This window comes from Caretta caretta, chromosome 1, assembly GCF_965140235.1.
Source record: "Caretta caretta isolate rCarCar2 chromosome 1, rCarCar1.hap1, whole genome shotgun sequence".
In the NCBI taxonomy this organism is placed as follows: domain Eukaryota; kingdom Metazoa; phylum Chordata; order Testudines; family Cheloniidae; genus Caretta; species Caretta caretta.
The window spans coordinates 179,138,026-179,157,973 of NC_134206.1; the positions used below are offsets into that span (position 1 = coordinate 179,138,026).

A 19,948-nucleotide genomic window follows, 5' to 3' on the forward strand; every position below is an offset into this window, starting at 1 on the left:
GAAGACCTGGCACAAAGTCATTGGACTTTTGGTTGATTGGACTTATTATTACCCCAGAATGGGTGGAACTGTAAGTGACCTGCCCAGATAGCTGAGCTTTGAGAAGGGACAAATCATCACAGACTGTCAACAGGTGGCACCAGAGTCAGATGGCTACCCTACTGCTACAAGGGAGCACACCAGCTGATGAGTGACCCTTCTACAGGCTCCTTGTGGCATAAGGAACTTAAGTGAGAATGAGGGTGTCAGACTCTCAACCACCAGACTTCTAAACTCTTGGCTGTCTGCACCAATAAACTGAACATAGTTTGGAGGGGCTATTATAAGCATTTATTAATATGATTTGTTTTGCATATAGTGCATAACATATACATATGTCCATAATAAATACATTATACAAGTATTTGTGTTGTTTTTTTAAAGTAAGCCTGGTGCTTCAATGTGAGCAGGGGAAAGTTTCTGTAGGATGTAGTTACATTCCAAAGCCCAATCAAGCTTCTAAACACACTGCTATAAAAACAGAGAAGTGTATCTTTAAACATTTAAAAAAGGATTTTAATTAGCAACTTAATTTTCAGTGCTAAGTAGAATGTGGTTGTGTTCCTCAAATGAAATGAAATAACACATTTTGGTTTTGTGGATTTTGCTTGTGTTGTGACAAGCGTGAATATCTTCCTAATAAGATTGATTAGCCTTTTGGCCTCTTTACTTAATATTTTTGTCATTCTTCTGTGGAAGTTCCTGAGTGCCTCTGGTCAGGGTTATTGGAATTTGGAACCTCATCTATAATTGTCTACCAATAGGGGTGACATGATGTGTCTCTTGCCGCATTAACTTTATCTTTCCCTGTAAAACATTATCACAGCAAAAATCTGAGCTTGTAAACAAAAGGCTTGTCTTCATCTTGATCAGAGAAATGAAATTTATAATTTAAATGAGAAAAGTTAATGAACTTGATGCACAGGCCAGAAAAAGTGTTGTAATATGCCAATTTTGTCCTCATAAGGATGCTTCCAAACATTCCCATTAAGGTATTGATTGTGTCCATTTAGCAAAGTGAAGGGGACAATGAACTCCCTAATGGTTTCCACATCAAACCATTAGTGTCTAGCCCCCAAAACAAAGGAAATGCCTTAATCATATTCCTTAAACCCCTAAAATATTTGAATATAAACATAAGTAAAAATACAGGTGTTAATGCTGATGTGGTTCTTTGGAAGATAAAAAAAGACTCTTAAGGATACTTGCTGCTAAAGTATACAGGCTTTTGTTGTTGCTTATATGAATGTGTACATCAGGTTTTACCATTATACATCTGAAAATACAACCGGTAAGCAAGGATCTTCACCGGACTTTAGAGTAACATTTTGTAAAGAGAGACATGAGACTGTAAAATGACCAAGGGATGCTTTGGAGTCAGACTTGCTATTCTGTAGCATGGAATTAAAAATCTGCTAGTTGTACCTTCCATCACATTTGATTTCCACATTGCAGAAGAGTAATTGTCATGTCAGCCATTGTGTATGATAGCTTGTGCTACTGCTGCTGTCCCTCCACAGGCCCAAATTATACTGGTTTATTAGTCGAAGGATGTTTCTGATAAGACCACAAGGGTGTTCATATTTTCTTACTGGAGGTAAAGGTCATCCCTGAGAAGTGGTCTGTATGTTAAAACTGTTCCAAATGGTTAGTTTTAGCAATAAGGATAGACTATGCAGTCTATGTAGGAGACCTGGGTCCAGCAATAGCCTCAACACTCTTGCACCTTATGGGGCTACTGGAGCAAGGAGATGTCAACACTGCTGACTTTGCACTTTATCCCTGGCTGGAAATACAGCATCACATCGTGTGCTGAGACTGACACCAGTGCAGCTTTGAAAACTGGGGAGTCGGATCTGTCAGCTGCATCTTCTGAAATGATGAAACATTTTGTGTCCGTGAAGTACAGGTACTAATTCCCCATCAGAGAGTTGTGAATAACCTGTCTTCCCGATCTCATCTCAGGCATCCCACATGGCAGCACGTAGTGTTGTTACTGCACTACTAGGCTGATTGCTCAAATAGCTTTAGATTCCTAAGGTGGTGTATAAACAGATGTGGGCTTCATGGTTAACAAATTGCACTGTTTACTCAGACAGCAGCTGCAGAGTGAAAATATAGTGTAGCTCACTTAACCTAAGCCCAGTTTGAAAGAACATGCATTATTTTCTCCACAGCACATCCAACCATAAATGCAAGACTGCAAAGGATAAGTAATAAGACACTGTTTCTGTTATTAATTGTCTTTAATAATGAGGTTAAATAATCATATATAAAATTTAATTAAGCAAATAAATCTGCTAAACTTCCTGAGGGCTGAAGTAAATATGCCAAATCAATGGGAGAGGGAGGAAAAATGCTTTAAACTATGCTTTATTTATATAAGTAAATAAAAAAAAGCTTTTTTTTTATAAGTAAAAGAGTCTCAGAAAGTGTTTGAAAGTTAGCCAGTGCTAAATGCAGACCTTGAGCATTTGCATACTTGAGTGTAGAACAAGTCAGCATACTATTGATTGGAGTATGGTGGGATAAATGTGTGGCTTCTGCCCTTAATGGAAGCTGATTGTTCAGGGATGTGCTGGCAAGGCTGGTCGATTCTCTAGCTGTTGTTTACTGTGGAGGACGATATCAATTTTCCAGAGGGATGATTGGTGGGATGTCAAGGCTGTCACCCTTTTCTTCCCATCACTGACAGACAGCTGAGTGACAATTACAGTGACGGGACATTGTCTGCACTGGCATATACACCAGAGGATAAGTGGCAAACAAAAAAAGGCAGCAGTGCTTTAAAAAAGATATAATCAGCAGTTGTCAGGACTAGTTACATATATGATGTCTGAATAACAAGGCCAGACTGTCCTGCCTCAGCCACTGACACACACTGTACTGTGTATGCCTCATCCTGTGTAAAAAATTAGCCCTAGGAAAGTTATTGGCTCTCTCACCAGTAATCGTGAGGATCCTGATTGGGAATACAATTTCAAGGAATTGGCTTCCTGTGTGGCTGTTTAAAAATCAAGTGAAGTGAAAGTTTGTGCAGGATTTGACACATTGGAGGTGTGTATTAGAAATGTTTTAAGTTAGGGACCTTGCTAAAGTGATACACCAAATTCACTATAGGGAATCCTGTATTGCAATGTCTTATGAAAGCCATAGGAAAAAAGCATTTGCTGATGTATTGTGACAAGTGAGTTAACAGAAGAAGGAGTTCCCTACAAGTTTGTTACTAGTGCTTACCTTGTTAGCTGATGTTTTTTTAACATACCAGTAGAACAATCACACACAAGGCTGTATTTTTGTGGCCCCTTCGCTAACAAAGATCCAGAGATATACATATTTTCTCTAATAGTGAGATGAGTACACTATCCTAATCTAGAAAACAACTGCTCATGGAAATGAGTCAAATATTTTTAATGGGTGCTAAGGGCTCTATCCTGCTCCTATGGAAGTCATCGATAACATTCCCATTGATTTAAAATTTCCATTGAAAAAGCCCTATGGGGCTAATCCTGCAAGATACTGAGTACTCTCAACTTTCCATTGAGCTTGGGTGCTATGAGAGCAGAATCATCCCCTGAAAGACGGAGATTCAGAAATTGCTTGTATTCAGCCATAAGGCACTAGAGTTACAGTGCAAAAAGCAAATGGTTTATTCTATAACTTCAGTGCCAGGAAAATTGGTTGAAATGACACTACAAAACAGATTTATCAGACAAATAGATGAACACAATTTGTTGGGGAAGAGTCAATATGACTTTTGTAAAGGGAAATCATGCCTCACCAATCTATTAGAATTCTTTGAGGGGATCAACAAACATGTGGACAAGGGTGACCAGTGAAAATAGTGTACTTGGACTTTCAGAAAGCCTTTGACAAGGTCCCTCACCAAAGGCTCTTAAGCAAAGTAAGAAGTCATGGGATAAGAGGGAAGGTCCTCTCATGGATCAGTAACTGGCTAAAAGATAGGAAACAAAGGGTAGAAATAAATGGTTAGTTTTCAGAATGGAGGGAGGTAAATAGTGGTGTCTCCAGCGGTCTGTACGGGGACCAGTCCTATTCAACATATTCATGAATTATCTGGAAAAAGGGATAAACAGTGTGGTGGCAAAATTTGCAGATGACACAATTTCTCAAGAGAGTTAAGTCCTAAGCAGACTGCAAAGAGTTACAAAGGGGTCTCACAAAACTGGGTGGCTGGACAACAAAATGACAGATCACATTCAGTAATAATAAATGCAAAGTAATGCACATTGTGAGCTGTAGCTCACGAAAGCTTATGCTCAAATAAATTGGTTAGTCTCTAAGGTGCCACAAGTCCTCCTTTTCTCTTTATAATCCCAACTATACATACTAACTGATGGGGTCTAAATTAGCTGTTGCGTGTCAAGAAAGAGATCGTGGAATCATTGTGGATAGTGCTTTGAAAACATCCTTTCAGTGTGCAACAGCAGTCAAAAAAGCAAACAGAATGTTGGGAATCATTAGGAAAGGGATAGTTAATAAGATAGAAAATATCATAATACCTCTATATAAATCCATGGTATGCCCACATCTTTCATCTTGCATACTGTATGCAGATTTGGTTGCCCCATCTCAAAAAAAGATGTACTAGAATTAGAAAAGGTACAGAGAAATGCAACACAAATGATTGGGGTATGGAACAGTTTCTATTTGAAGAGAGATTAAAAGGATTGGGACTTTTCATCTTGGAAAAGAGACAACTAAGGGGGGGATATGATAGAGGTCTATACAATCTTGACTGGTGTGGAAAAAATGAATGGGGGAATGTTATCGACTCCTTCACATGAAGACTTTACTCAGGAGTGGTTCCAAAGACCAGGTCCCACAGCAAGCTGTGGAGAGAACGGAGCACTCAGCAACTCACACACCACTTAGACTCTAAAACAACTAAGGATAATGGGGATAGGTATTTTAGGAATAATCATTTCCTATTACCATAGGCCTATTTAAAAATGAGCTTGAGCTATTACCCACACTGTGCTGTGGACTCTGTATCTAATAATAATGGATAAGAAAAAAAGGGGCACTGAGCAATTTGACAGAATTGTAGGTCTCAGAAGATGAATATAAGAATACACCAAGGCAATGAGAATATTTCCTGTCTGCTTTACAAACTGAGTGGAAAACGGCTTGGCATATAGAGTGCCTTTGCTATCCATGACCGCATGGATTCTTTTCATGCTGTCCAATTTAGCTATACAATTCCTATCACAGTGTTGTCTGGCTAACCTACACACAGGTTGAAAATTCAACTGTGTATTTGTACTTGATAGCAAGCATACTGTAATTAAATTTAACATCCTTTGGGGGAGGGGGGGAATACCAAAGAAACCCACCCACCACAGTAGCATTTAACTTTAAAAAGGGGAACCACACAAAAATGAGGAGGTTAGTTAACTGGAAATTAAAAGGAACAATCGTAACAGTAGAGATGCCTGCAAGCTGCATGGAAATTTTTTTAAAACACCATAATAGAGGCTCAAACTATATGTATAGCCCTAATAATAATAATAATTAATAATAAAAAAACAGTAAGAGGACCATACAAATGCCACCATGGCTAAACAGTGTAAAAGAGGTGGTTGGAGACGAAGAGGCATCTTTTAATAATTGGAAGTCAAATCCTCCTGAGGAAAATAGAAAGGAACATAAACTTGGAGTCATTTTGAATAGTTCTCTGAAGGCATTTTGCTCAATGTGCAGCAGTAGTCAAAAAAGCTAACAATGCTAGGAACCATTAGGAAAAGGATCGATGATAAAACAGAAAATATTATAATGCCACTTCATAAATACAGGGTACACCCACACCTTGAATAGTGTGTTCATTTCTTGTTGCCTTATCTAAAAAAACCCCGATATATTAGAATTGGAAAAAATACAGAGAAGTACCAAAATGATTAGAGGTATGGAACAGCTTCTGTTTGAGGACAGATTAAAAATATTGGGCCCATTCCATTTGTCAAAAGAAATGACTAAGGGGGGATATGATAGAGGTCTATAAAATCATGACTGGTGTGGAGAATGTGAATAAGGAAGTGTTATGTATCCCTTCACATAACACAAGGACCAGGTGTCACCTAATCTATCCTTAACAGTTAGAATGAGGCTTTTTCTCTCTTGCCCTCTGCTATTGTCCCACTCAGCCTCTGTATTTGTTTTTCCACTGGGCTCACTCTCTCCTTTCTATTTTTCCTTGTATTTTTCAGGGAATATTTTTTCTTTCTTCCTGATCTCTTTTTTTCAGCCAACTGCACCCAATAACAATCACATCACTCAGTGTTCAATTGGGTCCAAAATTTGGCAAAATGAGTTTGCTCATCCTTTTTGGCCCGATTCGTTCCTTGAGTTGCAGGCTTTGATTATATTAGCTCCACCAGAAAGAGGGACACTGTGGTGGAGAATGGCGCTCACTTCCATGTGGGGCCTGGATATAGATAGCACAGCCCCTCAAACAGGACATGGCTGTCCCAAAGCAGTCCTGATTCAATACTGCTAATGGGCAGCGTACGGTAGAGTTCTGAAGGAAACAGCAGGTTTAAAATCCTAGATGGAATACAAGAGGGATGGTGGCAGTGATACCAATATTGTCTTTAAAGGTGACCAACTTCTCTGGAACAGTTGCTCCGTTGGGCATAAAAGAGGATGCATTTTATGTCTTCTGATTTACTGCATCTGTTCCCCTGTATTAAACTTACATCACTTTGCAGGTTCTCCTCAGTTTTTCTAAGGTCTAAATACATAACTTTTTGTCTCCCTGTTTTCTAAATTGCTAAATTTTGTGTCTTTTTTAAAATTAAAAAATCCGTGCACTGAAGTCTCAGAAAACTCTTCTCAAATAAGAGGCATTATTCCAGAGCTATTGGTTTCCAGGTACACACACAGTTTTAAACATTTAGCACTTTGGGGAGAATTGCCTGCTGCAGTGGGGACATAATATGACGTATGAAGTTGGTTGTGTCCCATGAATGGTGGCAGGAGAAGCACATTGGACAATTCTCTTCTCTTTTTCTGTTCTTTCTGAAAATATATTTTCTTTTTTCTTTTTTTTAATATTATAGCATTTTGCAGCTAATGATGTGACTGATGTGAAAGCCTGTGATTTTGATTTCATATTTTTATGTTCAAGCACTGGTTCTTCAGGTTGCCAAAGAATACCAATATACCAATATACATAATTAATATTGAAGTTTATTTTTGATAGGACTCATGAAAATGCCAAACAAAAGTGATTATTAATTTCCTCTTCCAAGCCACTAGCTAATTGATTTTGTGCTGTGCTCATTAAAAATAGATATGTTGCCTTTCATAGGGCTGTCTCAGCAACCCAAGGCAGGGCATGACTCCTCAGGGATGCCATCAACTGACCATTCCATCAGACAGGGAAGAGGAGCAAGAGTGGTTGTCAGAACTGAAGTATATTTACCTCATCTCCCTGCAGATAAACATTTGCAAGGCAAATAATAAATTAGCCATTAATCAGAAGAGTGTCTGTGTTTGATGAACTCTGAATAGAGTGAAGATGTCAGGTAAGGAGACAGAGTAAACTGACATAGTGGATTTAGCCATGAGGAAATAGCTGCTAGCAGCTCAGAAATCATTTGTACTCTGTTTTCAAGAACTTTTAAGGATAAGTAAAAAGTCCAAAGACATTTGTAGAGCAGAAAAGACACTGGTTTGCAAAGTGATTATATTCTTCAATCTGCCTTCTTGTAATTAAATCTGCACTATTATCCTAACACAAACACACCTGATCTAGAAATGCACATTTCCAGAGACGCTGTACATAATAACCTATTATTACCAATTTGTTCAAGGCATTTGTACAGCATACATTTGTACAAACATAATGATCTACATTAATTTTTAGGTTAAAGTTCAAACTTCTTGTTAGCAAAGTTTTTTTTTTAATATTATTTTTAACATACTAATTAACCAGGTCATTTGTATGTCATAAATAAATGGTTTTTGCAAAATGTGCCTGATGAAAGGAGCAGGACAAATTTTGCCCTGTTTTACCCATTGAAGTCCAATCATGCATTAATGGCCACTTTTTAAAAAAGTGATCTCTGACTTCAGGTGCTCAACACAAGACATGTTGAGCCTTATGTTCAAAATTTCAGCTGCACTGTAGATGCTTAGCAATTAATCGGAGTTTCGAGTTCTAAAAATCAGGCCCAAGGTGTGTCTGAAGATGAGTATCCAAAATGAGAGGCAATTTTCTTTCCCTTCTTTTCTTAGGTGGTATAAGTAGGGCTGGTTGAAAATTTTCTGTTAACTGGTTTTCAATGGAAAATTGGGTTTTTGACTAAATGAAATTTTTAATGAAAGGTTTTTTTTGTTTAATAAAACCAAATATTTCAGCCACAAGCCCCCACCATATTTGGGCTTAGGAATACTTCCTGTGTGATGTCTCAGGCCTGCGAGTTCCCAGACAGTTGTTGCATCCTGGCCTCTGCCCTGTCTTCACTGAAACCCGTTGGGCTGAGATGCCAGTAGAAAAACAGCCTCAGTCAGGGCACCACCCACAACACCCCTGATTTGGGGACTGTCTGGTTCCATTAATTAGTCTAACCATGCTATTTAAGCCAGAAGGCAGCACAAGAAGCTGCCTGAGCAGCAAAGTCATTTCCTGTTATAGCTGCCTTGACCCCGCTTGTACCTGCACCCATTCCTGTGTCTGATTCTTGAGCTGCTCCTGTGTCCTGCCTCACCCTCGCCTTCACTCCTGTTCCACCATGCTCCTGCTCTACGCTTGATCCTTGCTTCTCCTCTGGTTCCTGCCCTTATGCCTCACTTCCAGCCATCAGTTTCCAATCCTGGCTCTGATCCCAGCCTCTGAATTCTGATTTTGCCTTGACCCTTGGCTCTGGCATTCAGTATCTGACCCTGGCTCTGACCCTTAGCTTTGAGTCTTGCCTCCCGGCCTAGCCTACATTTCCTAACATACACCATGGGCAGGGATTCTCATCTTGTACCATTTCCCCTCTTCAACAAGGAGGTCCATTGTGCATCACGAGAGGTGTAGTCATGGGTAGATGCTGTGCTGCATGCTCATTTCTGTGATAACAGAATGAGTTATTAATTTGAAAAGGAGCTCTGGGTGCTGCTGTGTAGTCTTTTTAAAAGTATGGATAGGTATCCTTTCCTTTCCTGTTTTTATTAAATGTTTCGCTGACAGGGAAAACTGCCATCCTTTAGCCTTTTACATATGTCTTATTGTTAATACGCGTCTTCACAGTGCAAACTCTGTCACCCTTGGTATTCCACTGAGACTGCAACTGTGGTAGGGCACAGTTTGATATAGAGGGACCTACTTCAGGTTTTGATTCCTTCCCTCTCCTCCGTTTAGGCTGGTGAATTTATAGAGGGATACAAATACACAAATCCAGATATAGTTGCAAGGTTTCAGAATAGTGAATACTCAATACCGCTCATTTTCATCTCCACTTATTACCCAAAGTAGAGCTTCTACCTCTGGTGGTGGGTTTCCTAGAAGGCATAGCTCTTAAATGAACCTTCCCTGTTATAAAATTAGCTGTGTTACTATTCCCCATAGTCTCCATCTCTAGACTTTCCCTGACTCATGGAAGCCTTTAAGTCATTAATTTTAAATTAATACATGTGCAGCTCATTACCACCGCCTCAAGCAAGCACTGTTGTTAAATTTATTTTAAGAGTAAGCTATTACATGTCACTAGTTGCTTTTTCACTAAAGTAATAGATTTAGAAGTAATGGATTACTGATTACTAGTATATTACTTGTATACTGTGCATGTGTGCTGCCTAATGAGACTTTGACCATACTGACTACCTTGTCATAATCACTCATGCTTGAGACAAGAATTATTTTTCTTGACAGTCCTGTAACTAAGAGAAATCTGTGTGAATTATTTGGTCTGGAAAATAACTTGACTCTTTATAAGGATTATATTTTTTTTAAATGACATTCCTGTCCCTGGTTGTTTCAGCAACTTGAGAAGATAGATTGTACCTTTCTAAAAGGTCTTCATTGTGTCCTGGCTTATGTGTTCAGAAGCATCATTTCACTGTAGCTGGAAGTTCTGCTGCAGGTGAATGACTCAGAAGGGGAAATGGATTCTTTTCACAGTCCTTTTGGAAATGGAATATATGGAGTTTAATAGAAAAGGACCTGTAGGGGAGAGAGGAGGCCAACCTATGTGAACATAAAGGAAAATAGAAGTGGTTTTCTAGCCATCAGAAAAACAGGATGGAAAAATCCCAAAACAAATACTTTTCCAATTCATAAAATCCAAGTTACCAACTAACCTCCCTTGAAGGGACATCAGCAACTTCAAATCTAGTTAAAAACACCTTAAGTGTTTTCAGGTACATCTGCCCCTGAGTCCACTTGTCAGTTGTTGTGGGTTTACAGTCACTTTTTGTCTTTAAAAACAAAACAAAACCAACCAAACAAAAACAAAATCTACTCCATTGATCTATATGAAAAACCCTGGGGAAAGTAACTTCCTGACACAATGTGCTGTCAAATGCAAAATGTAAGTAAACTGAAAAGAGAAATTTTTTCCTGTAATCTCTTTTTGTTTAACTTGTGCATTAGTGCTGCATGGTTCATTTTTAGCCAGAAATATGATTAAGTTGATGGTGGCCCATCAAATCCCAGCCTTATAAAGGTATGCAAGATTCTCAACCTCCAAGCCTCAAAGCTGTTGCACTGGACTTTGAACTATGTGGGAAAACAATGCAAAAGTAACAATAGAATCATAGAATATCAGGGTTGGAAGGGACTTCAGGAGGTCATCTAGTCCAACCCCCTGCTCAAAGCAGGACCAATCCCCAACTAAATCATCCCAGCCAGGGCTTTGTCAAGCCTGACTTTAAAAACCTCAAAGGAAGGAGATTCCACCACCTCCCTAGGTAACACATTCCAGTGCTTCACCACCCTCCTAGTGAAAAAGGTTTTCCTAATATCCAACCTAAACCTCCCCCACTGCAACTTGAGACCATTACTCCTTGTTCTGTCATCTGCTGCCACTGAGAACAGTTTAGATCCATCCTCTTTGGAACCCCCTTTCAGGTAGTTGAAAACAGCTATCAAATGCCCCCTCATTCTTCTCTTTCACAGACTAAACAATCCCAGTTCCCTCAGCCTCTCCTCATAAGTCATGTGTTCCAGTCCCCTAATCATTTTTGTTGCCCTCTGCTAGATGCTTTCCAATTTTTTCACATCGTTCTTGTAGTGTGGGGCCCAAAACTGGACACAGTACTCCAGATGAGGCCTCACCAATGTCAAATAGAGGGGAATGATCACATCCCTCGATCTGCTGGCAATGCCCCTACTTATACATCCCAAAATGCCATTGGCCTTCTGGCAACAAGGGCACACTGTTGACCAATATCTAGCTTCTCGTCCACTGTAACCCATAGGTCCTTTTCTGCAGAACTGCTGCCTAGCCATTCGGTCCCTAGTCTGTAGCGGTGCATGGGATTCTTCTGCCCTAAGTGTAGAACTCTGCACTTGTCCTTGTTGAACCTCATCAGATTTCTTTTGGCCCAATCCTCTAATTTTTCTAGGTCCCTCTGAATCCTATCCCTACCCTCCGGCATATCTACCTCTCCTCCCAGTTTAGTGTCATCTGCAAACTTGCTGAGGGTGCAATCCACGCCATCCTCCAGATCATTAATGAAGACATTGAACAAAACCGGCCCAAGGACCGACCCTTGGGGCATTCCACTTGATACCCAGCTGCCAATTAGTCATGGAGCCATTTGATCACTACCCGTTGAGCCCGACGATCTAGCCAGCTTTCTATCCACCTTATAGTCCATTTATCTAGCACATACTTTAACTTGCTGGCAAGAATACTGTGGGAGACCGTGTCAAAAGCTTTGCTAAAGTCAAGGAATAACACGTCCACTGCTTTCCCCTCATCCACAGACCCAGTTTTCTTGTCATAGAAGGAAATTAGATAGTCAGGCATGACTTGCTCTTGATGAATCCATGCTGACTGTTCCTGATCACTTTTCTCTCCTCTAAGTGCTTCAGAATTGATTCCTTGAGGACCTGCTCCATGATTTTTCCAGGGACTGAAGTGAGGCTGACTGGCCTGTAGTTCCCCGGATCCTCTTCCTTCCCTTTTTTAAAGATGGGCACTACATTAGCCTTTTTCCAGTCATCCAGGACCTCCACCGATCACCATGAGTTTTCAAAGAAAATGGTCAATGGCTCTGCAATCATATCCGCCAACTCCTTTAGCACTCTTGGATGCAGCGCGTCTAGCCCCATGGACTTGTGCTTGTCCAGCTTTTCTAAATAGTTCCAAACCACTTCTTTCTCCACAGAGGGCTGGTCACCTCCTCCCCATGCTGTGCTGCCCAGTGCAGTGGTCAGGGAGCTGACCTTGTTCATGAAGACAAAGAAGTTAGATTATGTTGAAATAGATCTATCAGCAAACACACATTTTTCGTAACCTTAATTTGATGTTATGTTTGATATTCAGTACTCTAGCAAACAGACCTTTAACTTGGTTGCAAAACACCTGAGATCATGAAATGGTCCAACAGTCTCCTCATAAACTTAACTTAACTTCCATTAAATTGAAAGTCATGTCATAAATATCAAACAGTATTATTAGAAAATATTGATCATCCCATGAGTGCCTTCTGAAGGTTCTCTAGCTTCATCCTCTGAAGCACCTAGTGTTGGCACTGTTGGAGACAGAATGCTGGACTACATGGATCACTGGTCTGACAATTCCTATGTGCTATGCATGTGGGATTATTAATATTTGTTCAAAATATGTAGATAAGGGGCTCTGCAAACGATAGTACAAATGTTTCAGGATTGTGGCATTGTAAACTGGCAGATGGAAAAACTATTTGCAAATTTGGATTCATAGTGAGAAATATTTCTGACTGACCCAAATAGTCACACACCATTTTTCATTTTAAAAATAACTTTCTGTTGTCTTGGAAATTGTGCTTTACTTCCTGGTGCTGTTTCAAACTACAGCATAGTCTGTGCACAAAGAGGAATCCCAGTTCCATTATGTTGCTTTTTAGCACTTGGCATCTTCAGTCATTACAATCCTGCTGTTTATTCCTTCGATACCTCAGACTGTGTTGTTATAAACAAGGCTTCGGCATTTTCCATGCTAAAGAGTTGCTAACTAATAATGGAGTACATTTTTCAAAACCACCTAAAAGCCCATTTTTGAAAGTGATGCAGGCACTCTGGCTCCTGAGTCCCACTGACATTCAATGACATTTGCAGTAAAATGTGCAAAAGTACCTAAGTGACTTAGGAGCCTGTGGTTGGGATTGCTTCACCCTCATTTATATTCATGAGAGTTAGGTGCCTAAGTATCTTTTGTGAATCCCACCCTAAATCTGATTGAAAATCAGGGAGTCAGGAACCTCTATCATTTAGGCCGTATAATAATTTTTATCTGAAATCTTCAGCTAGTGTAAATCGGAATAGCTCCACTGACTTCAATGGAGGTATACTGACTTGCAGCAGCTGCAGGTCTAGTTTGCTACCAAGCTGAACTCTCTGAAAAGAATATACAGAATAGCAATATGACAGGTTTCAGAGTAGCAGCCGTGTGAGTCTGTATCCTCAAAAAGAAAAGGAGTACTTGTGGAACCTTAGAGACTAACTAATTTATTTGAGCATAAGCTTCCGTGAGCTACAGATCACTTCATCGGATGCATGCAGTGGGGAGATTTATCACTACAAAAGGGTCCCCCTCCCCCGCTCTCCTGCTGGTAATAGCTCACTTTACCTGATCACTCTTGTTACAGCATGTATGGTAACACCCATTGTTTCATGTTCGCTGTGTATATAAATTTCCCCACTGTATTTTCCACTGAATGCATCCAATGAAGTGAGCTGTAGCTCACAAAAACTTATGCTCAAATAAATTTGTTAGTCTGTAAGGTGCAACTAATTCTCCTTTTCTTTTTGCAGAATAGCAATGTTTTTTCCCAAGTAATGTTTTTTTTAATTTTACCATTGGCATTGTTTTGTCTTCTGAATCCATTATCCTATTTAGTCCCTATTGGGGTTTAATCTTTAACACCAGATTACTTGTTATTTATTAGCAGTATAGTAAGTGGTTAAGGGCAGTCCACTGTCAGTCAGATATCATAATTATTCTGTGTGGTCTCTGTGAAAAATGACTAATCTGTAGATTAGCCACTTTTTTATCTCTTATCTTTGCCTAATTTATTCTTGACACTTTATTTTTTTTTGTCTGCATAAGAAAGTTGAATAAGCAATGTCATCTCTTGGGAGAAGAAATTCACATGGGGAGGAGACTGATGTATCCTGCATTTGCAGTTTTTAAGTTGATCAAAGATAGCCTTTTTGTTGTAGCTTTTTTAATTTCACCAATTACTTCTTAAAGGCTTAAACAATTAGCTGGGATGAGAGAATTTTTTTTTATTTTGAAATACTTCTATAACTTCTGCAGACATATTTTTTTTCTTCCTAATTAGGATTGCAGCCATGCGTTGTGGCTAACACTATATCAAAAAAAGAAAAGGAGTACTTGTGGCACCTTAGAGACTAACCAATTTATTTGAGCATCTCTAAGGTGCCACAAGTCTCTAAGGTGCCACAAGTACTCCTTTTCTTTTTGCGAATACAGACTAACACGGCTGTTCCTCTGAAACTATATCAAAACACATTCAGGTATAGATACCATGCCATATACTTGAGCTATTCTAGAAATGGCTTTTGGTTGGCTGATCTCGCACTGACACTGATCTTGCATTGATCATTTTATTAGCACATTTAAGAGGTTAGTATTTGAGAAACCTTTTCCTAACTCTCATGTTCTTGCCTTGATAAGGTGTCTAAAATATTTTGCAATTGAGAGATTTGTTAGTAAATGTGAAATTATTTTTATTTGTACAATAATAAAGTGGTTTATACATTAGATAATGAAATAAGAATGTGTAGGAAGAACACTGCCCATAGTAAGAGATGGTGTTTTGCGGTGCTACAACAGAAGCAGCTCGGGAAGTCACAGTTTTCCCCCTACGTTCCTCTTGCTCCTGGGAATTGGTGATTTACTGCTGGAATTACTACCCTTGGTGCTCTGGCTTAGCTGTGCTGCCTGGCACACTGGGGATGAAGGTTCATCCATTGGTTAAGGAAGTAGCCTAGAATTTGCAAGATCAGGGTGCAGGTCCCTACAATGCCACAGACTTTCTATGTGACCTTGAGCAAGTTACTTAGTCTCTCTGGGCCACATTTGTAAAGATATATTTATGCACCTAAAGATGCAGATAGGCACAGAGTGGGATTTTCAAAAGGACCTGATTTGCATTGATTTCAATGGGAGTTAGCCACCCAGGTGCTTTCGAAAATCCTACTAGTTGCTTTAAGTGCCTAAAAATTTAGCTGTCTATGCCTTTGCTCCCCATATGCAAAATGGGAAAAAACCGCACTTCTCTACCTCACAGGGCTGTTGTGAGGTTAAACACATTAAGGAATATGAGGTGCTCAGATACTATAGTAATGGGGCCCATCTCTTTCCTACCCCTCTCTGCCCACCTACTGAGTCAGAGGCTTGTGGGGAGCATTCATGCAGCAACCCGTAAAATTAGGCCTAGGCAGCCCTTACAAAGGAATATGTGGAGGAGGTCTTATTCTCTGTTAATACCCTGTGTGGGTGTGAAGCTTGCTTCACACTCTAGCTGTTAGGGTAGAAAACAGTGGTAAAATTTGTTATAAAGCAATTGTACTATTTACAAAAGTATACTAAAGAGCTAAATATTAGGTATAATTTTAACATGAACAGTTCAGTGTCTAAACGCAGAAACCAAACTAAAGGTCTGATCTTGCCATGTGAGCATAGTACCTCCTGATAACAGCTTCATCAGCTCAGTTGAGTGGAGCAATTACAGGAGCAGGGCAGCCTAACTGTAGGTGTGTAAAAACAACAAGGCATCATTGTGGCACCTTAGAGACTAACAAATTTATTTGAGCATAAGCTTTCATGAGCTACAGCTCACTTCATCGGATGCATTCAGTGGATGCTCACTTCATCGGACTAACATGGCTGCTATTCTGAAACCTTTTGTTGGATACTTATTTCAGCTGAATATGACTTGTCTTGGCTCCTTTCTTTGCTCTATACTTTACTCTTGTGTAAAAGTCCCTGCGAGCTGCCTGTCAGTTAAACTTTTTACATTTCTTTATTCCCATTCATCTTTCTTCATATTCTTTCCACTTCAGAAGAGTCATTGTACTTTCTGAATTGGAATCTCAGTAGTTTACTTCCTCTCTGCCTACATTCGGACAAAAACAAAAACAAACAAACAAACAAACAACAACAACAACAAAACCCCACCTAGCTTTGGCTTGACTTTCTAATACCAAAATTCACCAAAAATAAATTCAACTTCCAGGTTCACTGATTTTACTAGGAAAGCTTCAGGGATATTAGTTCCATAGTTTTAGACTACTCGGGCAATAACATTTTAAGCAGTCATTTTGCTTTGCTTTGTCATTGACTAATCTGTGAGTAAGTTTTAAACATTGTAGAAAACCTCTGAGACAGTAGTTAACTTTCCCATGTTAGCTCACTTTTTATCTAGTTTTCATTGTTTTTTTTTTCTGATTTGCCAGTTACATGGTATAATTGGATCTATCACAAGGAGAATGGAAAGAGCGTGAGAGAGAGAATCTTACTATCCTTTAAAAGATTCACAGTCCATTCATTAAGAATATATTTTCCCATCAGTGAGCTCACATAAGTCCTAGTAACTAATGGAAGTTAGATGTACGCATTGAAAGAACATGCCCATAATATTATTTTGGGGATTTAGGGGATTTACAGACACATCTTCCATTAAAACTGTCAAGATCCTTAGACTGCTTTAAAAATATCAGCCCTTATTATTATCTTCATATCTTTTTCTTTCTAAAATAGTTTTGTTTTTCATGGGTTCATATCAATAGCAGGGGGCACTGGCAGCATGCTTGGCTGAAGTGTAAAGAGACATCATGGTTGAAAGCAGGCATTGCATGTTTGTTCCTTTGTATGACATTTGTCTCCCAAGCTGGCTAATGCATTGCTTTGATATTATGTTACACCTATTTTAATGTATTCATCTCTTGAGCACTGCCAGCATACTAAGAGCCAGCTAAGAGGCAGACATGTAAATGTTGACCCCTCCTGAGGTCCATTAGCACTGTTTTACACAAGCCCTTCTCTGGACACAGTACCTGTTAGCGCTACGGTTGATGGAAGCCCTGTAGGGAATTTGGCCATTTAGACTCTGATGGCCCCTAGCCCTCTGTGGGTCCCAATATGCATGCCCCAACTGCCTTCAACAACAAGGTTTTCCCAGCACCCCAGATTCTCTTCCTCCACAATCAACCCTCCCAGTTGCTTTTCTGACTGCCCTAGGCCCCTCCCCAGCTGGCCACATTTCGTCCAACTCCCCAGGAGTAAAAGAGCAGCCACAGAGTCCTTCCCAGCCGATCTACCTCTTTGCTGACACATCACTGCTCAGCAGACTCCTCACAAATGGTCTCTTCCCCAGGAAACTTAGCCTAAGTCAGATGCAGATGGTCTGGTTGGCACATTATAGTAAAACACATGTTCTGTTTGGAAGCCAGATCTGTTGGCAACAGTAATTTATTCCAGCTGAGGATCTGGGCCTTTCTTTAAAGTACCTGGCAATTCAGGCTATTGGCTTTACCCAGAACATATTAGTATTAGCAGTTGAATAGCCAAGCTGACTGGGTATTTCATTCACACCAGGTTTTGCCACTGTCATGTCCAACACTCTTTGCTTACAAGCAATATAAACTGTCAAAATGCAATAGCTCCTGTACAGTTAGCAAGCTATCTGTTTTTTCCTTGACATGCCTGCATGCAGAGTGACTTGTGGTGGTATATTTGCTTTACGATATACATTCTGTAACAGGAGTTGCACTGGTCAACGAGAAGGGAGAACTTTCTGAGGAGACGATCCCTGGCAGCTGCAAACAGATAATATGGATAGGTTAATCTGTGAGCTCAAACTTGGCACTGAGGTGGACTGTGTTAAGGAGATAGAGTTTCTTTAGCCGGAGCCCATTTGTAATTAGATAAGAAATACTGACAGGAGCAGTGAGTTAGTGGCTTCCCCCCAGTGACAGCTATTGACTGAACACTAGGCTGCGCAGGAGATGGTGATGCAGTCAATAAAAGCATCAGGCCTTGTTTGGAGTAACACTGACAATTACTCTGTAATTTGCAGCCTGGAAATGAGCCACAGACATTTCTGCCCTGTGTTTAGTGTTGATGAGACCCAGAGCTTCCATTCAATCTTATGTTTACTAGCAAACCACTTGTAATAAGGATACAATACCACAGAAAGGAAACTCTGATGGGTCAACATCCGTGCAAGCTTAGTACTGGCTGTGGCTGGTTCAAAGAAGCAGCTAGATTTGGACTATTCATTTGGAAAACTATGGCCCAAGGCAAAGCTCTAACTCTTTGATGGGGAAAAAATGAATTCTTAAGTACATCTGTTACTTATCTTTTGATTAAAAACAAACAAGGAAACTAGAAGTCATTTCCCGAAATACATCTGGGGCTACTAACGTCCAAATCCTACATGCTGCTCTGCAGGGGTAGACTCCTGCACCAATGCAGAACCTCACTGGTGGGGTTGCGCACAAGTGCAGTTGTCTGCCCGTGCCAACCAATTTGCAGGAGTGCATCCTAAAGCAGACTCTTAGTCTGTGTCCTACAAGTGTGATCAGTTCTTCAGGGTCCTTCTCAGGCATGTAAAGAATTTTTTTTAAATGTTATCCAGAGTGTCTCTCAAAGGAGTGCACTGTGAGCACAGTGCACCAAAAGGATACAGAAATTAACAGTGATCTACAATTTGCTGCATTTATCTATACAGGCTAATAATAATCAGCTATAAGCCTATAAAAGTCAATGCCAACCACAGGGGGCAAAACAAGTATTGGGATTTTTAGCTTTTAAGTATGTACTTTTGGTTTTGTTTTTTCTTTGTAATATCCCTCTGGCTCTCTCCTGCAACACCCTTTCTTTTCTAGGCAGCCAGTCTGCTGAAGTATCTCAAAGACAGATGCCTTCCTTCTTCCTGAAACGGTCTGGACAAATGCAATAAAATAGCTTCAATCCAAAAATAAATAAAGGGGTAATGTCAGTTCAGGAGATTGGTAAGGGGATATAAAACTTCTAACCTCTAGGCTGCTTGTTCATTTCCAGACAAGGTCTGTAGAGTAAGTGACCAAATGCTTCTTACTCTGTAATTGCTGTTTTTAATCCTATGTAAAATGAGATTGGAGGCCTTACTGCTATTGTCAATGGACAAGAATCTATATTTAAAAAAAATAAAACACAAAACTAAAAACCTTGAAGGGTCCTATTTGGCATCTTTGTTGTTAAGAATTTCAGAAGAGGTCCAACGCTTAAGTCATGGAGACTTAATTCCTCCACTGAATTAACAGGAGACAGCTGTTCCTAAAGATGGTCATCCTGTTGGATGGCATGGGAGTGCTGGTTCTGAGAATGAAAAATGTCAGTTTCCAGTGTTGAGCAGCACCGTAAATGAATATTTAAAACTAATTAGGGTTGATCCAAAATGCCCACTGCATTCAATGGAAAGATACTCTTTGTTTTTTTTTTTAACAGGCTTTGGATGAAGATCCTAAAAATAATTATACTTTTTTTTAAATAAAAAGTTTTTAAAATTGTAACAAATTATTAAAATTTTACAGTTTTTGGCTTTGTTTCTTCCATGCATTTTTTACCAGATGTCACAGACGGAGTCAGATAAACAAAAATACCTTTAATTAAAGCCATGAAATATCATGATTACTATAATAATAATAAATTCAATATGTAGTTCCATAAATTTTACAAGCTTT

General features: G+C 39.6%; 1 protein-coding gene across 23 annotated transcripts in view; it reads left to right on the forward strand.

The window, feature by feature from the left end:
* Window positions 1-19,948, forward strand: part of ROBO2 (roundabout guidance receptor 2) — a 1,531,972-nt gene that overhangs the window by 1,038,380 nt on the left and 473,644 nt on the right. The gene's annotated exons all lie outside the window — the stretch shown is intronic.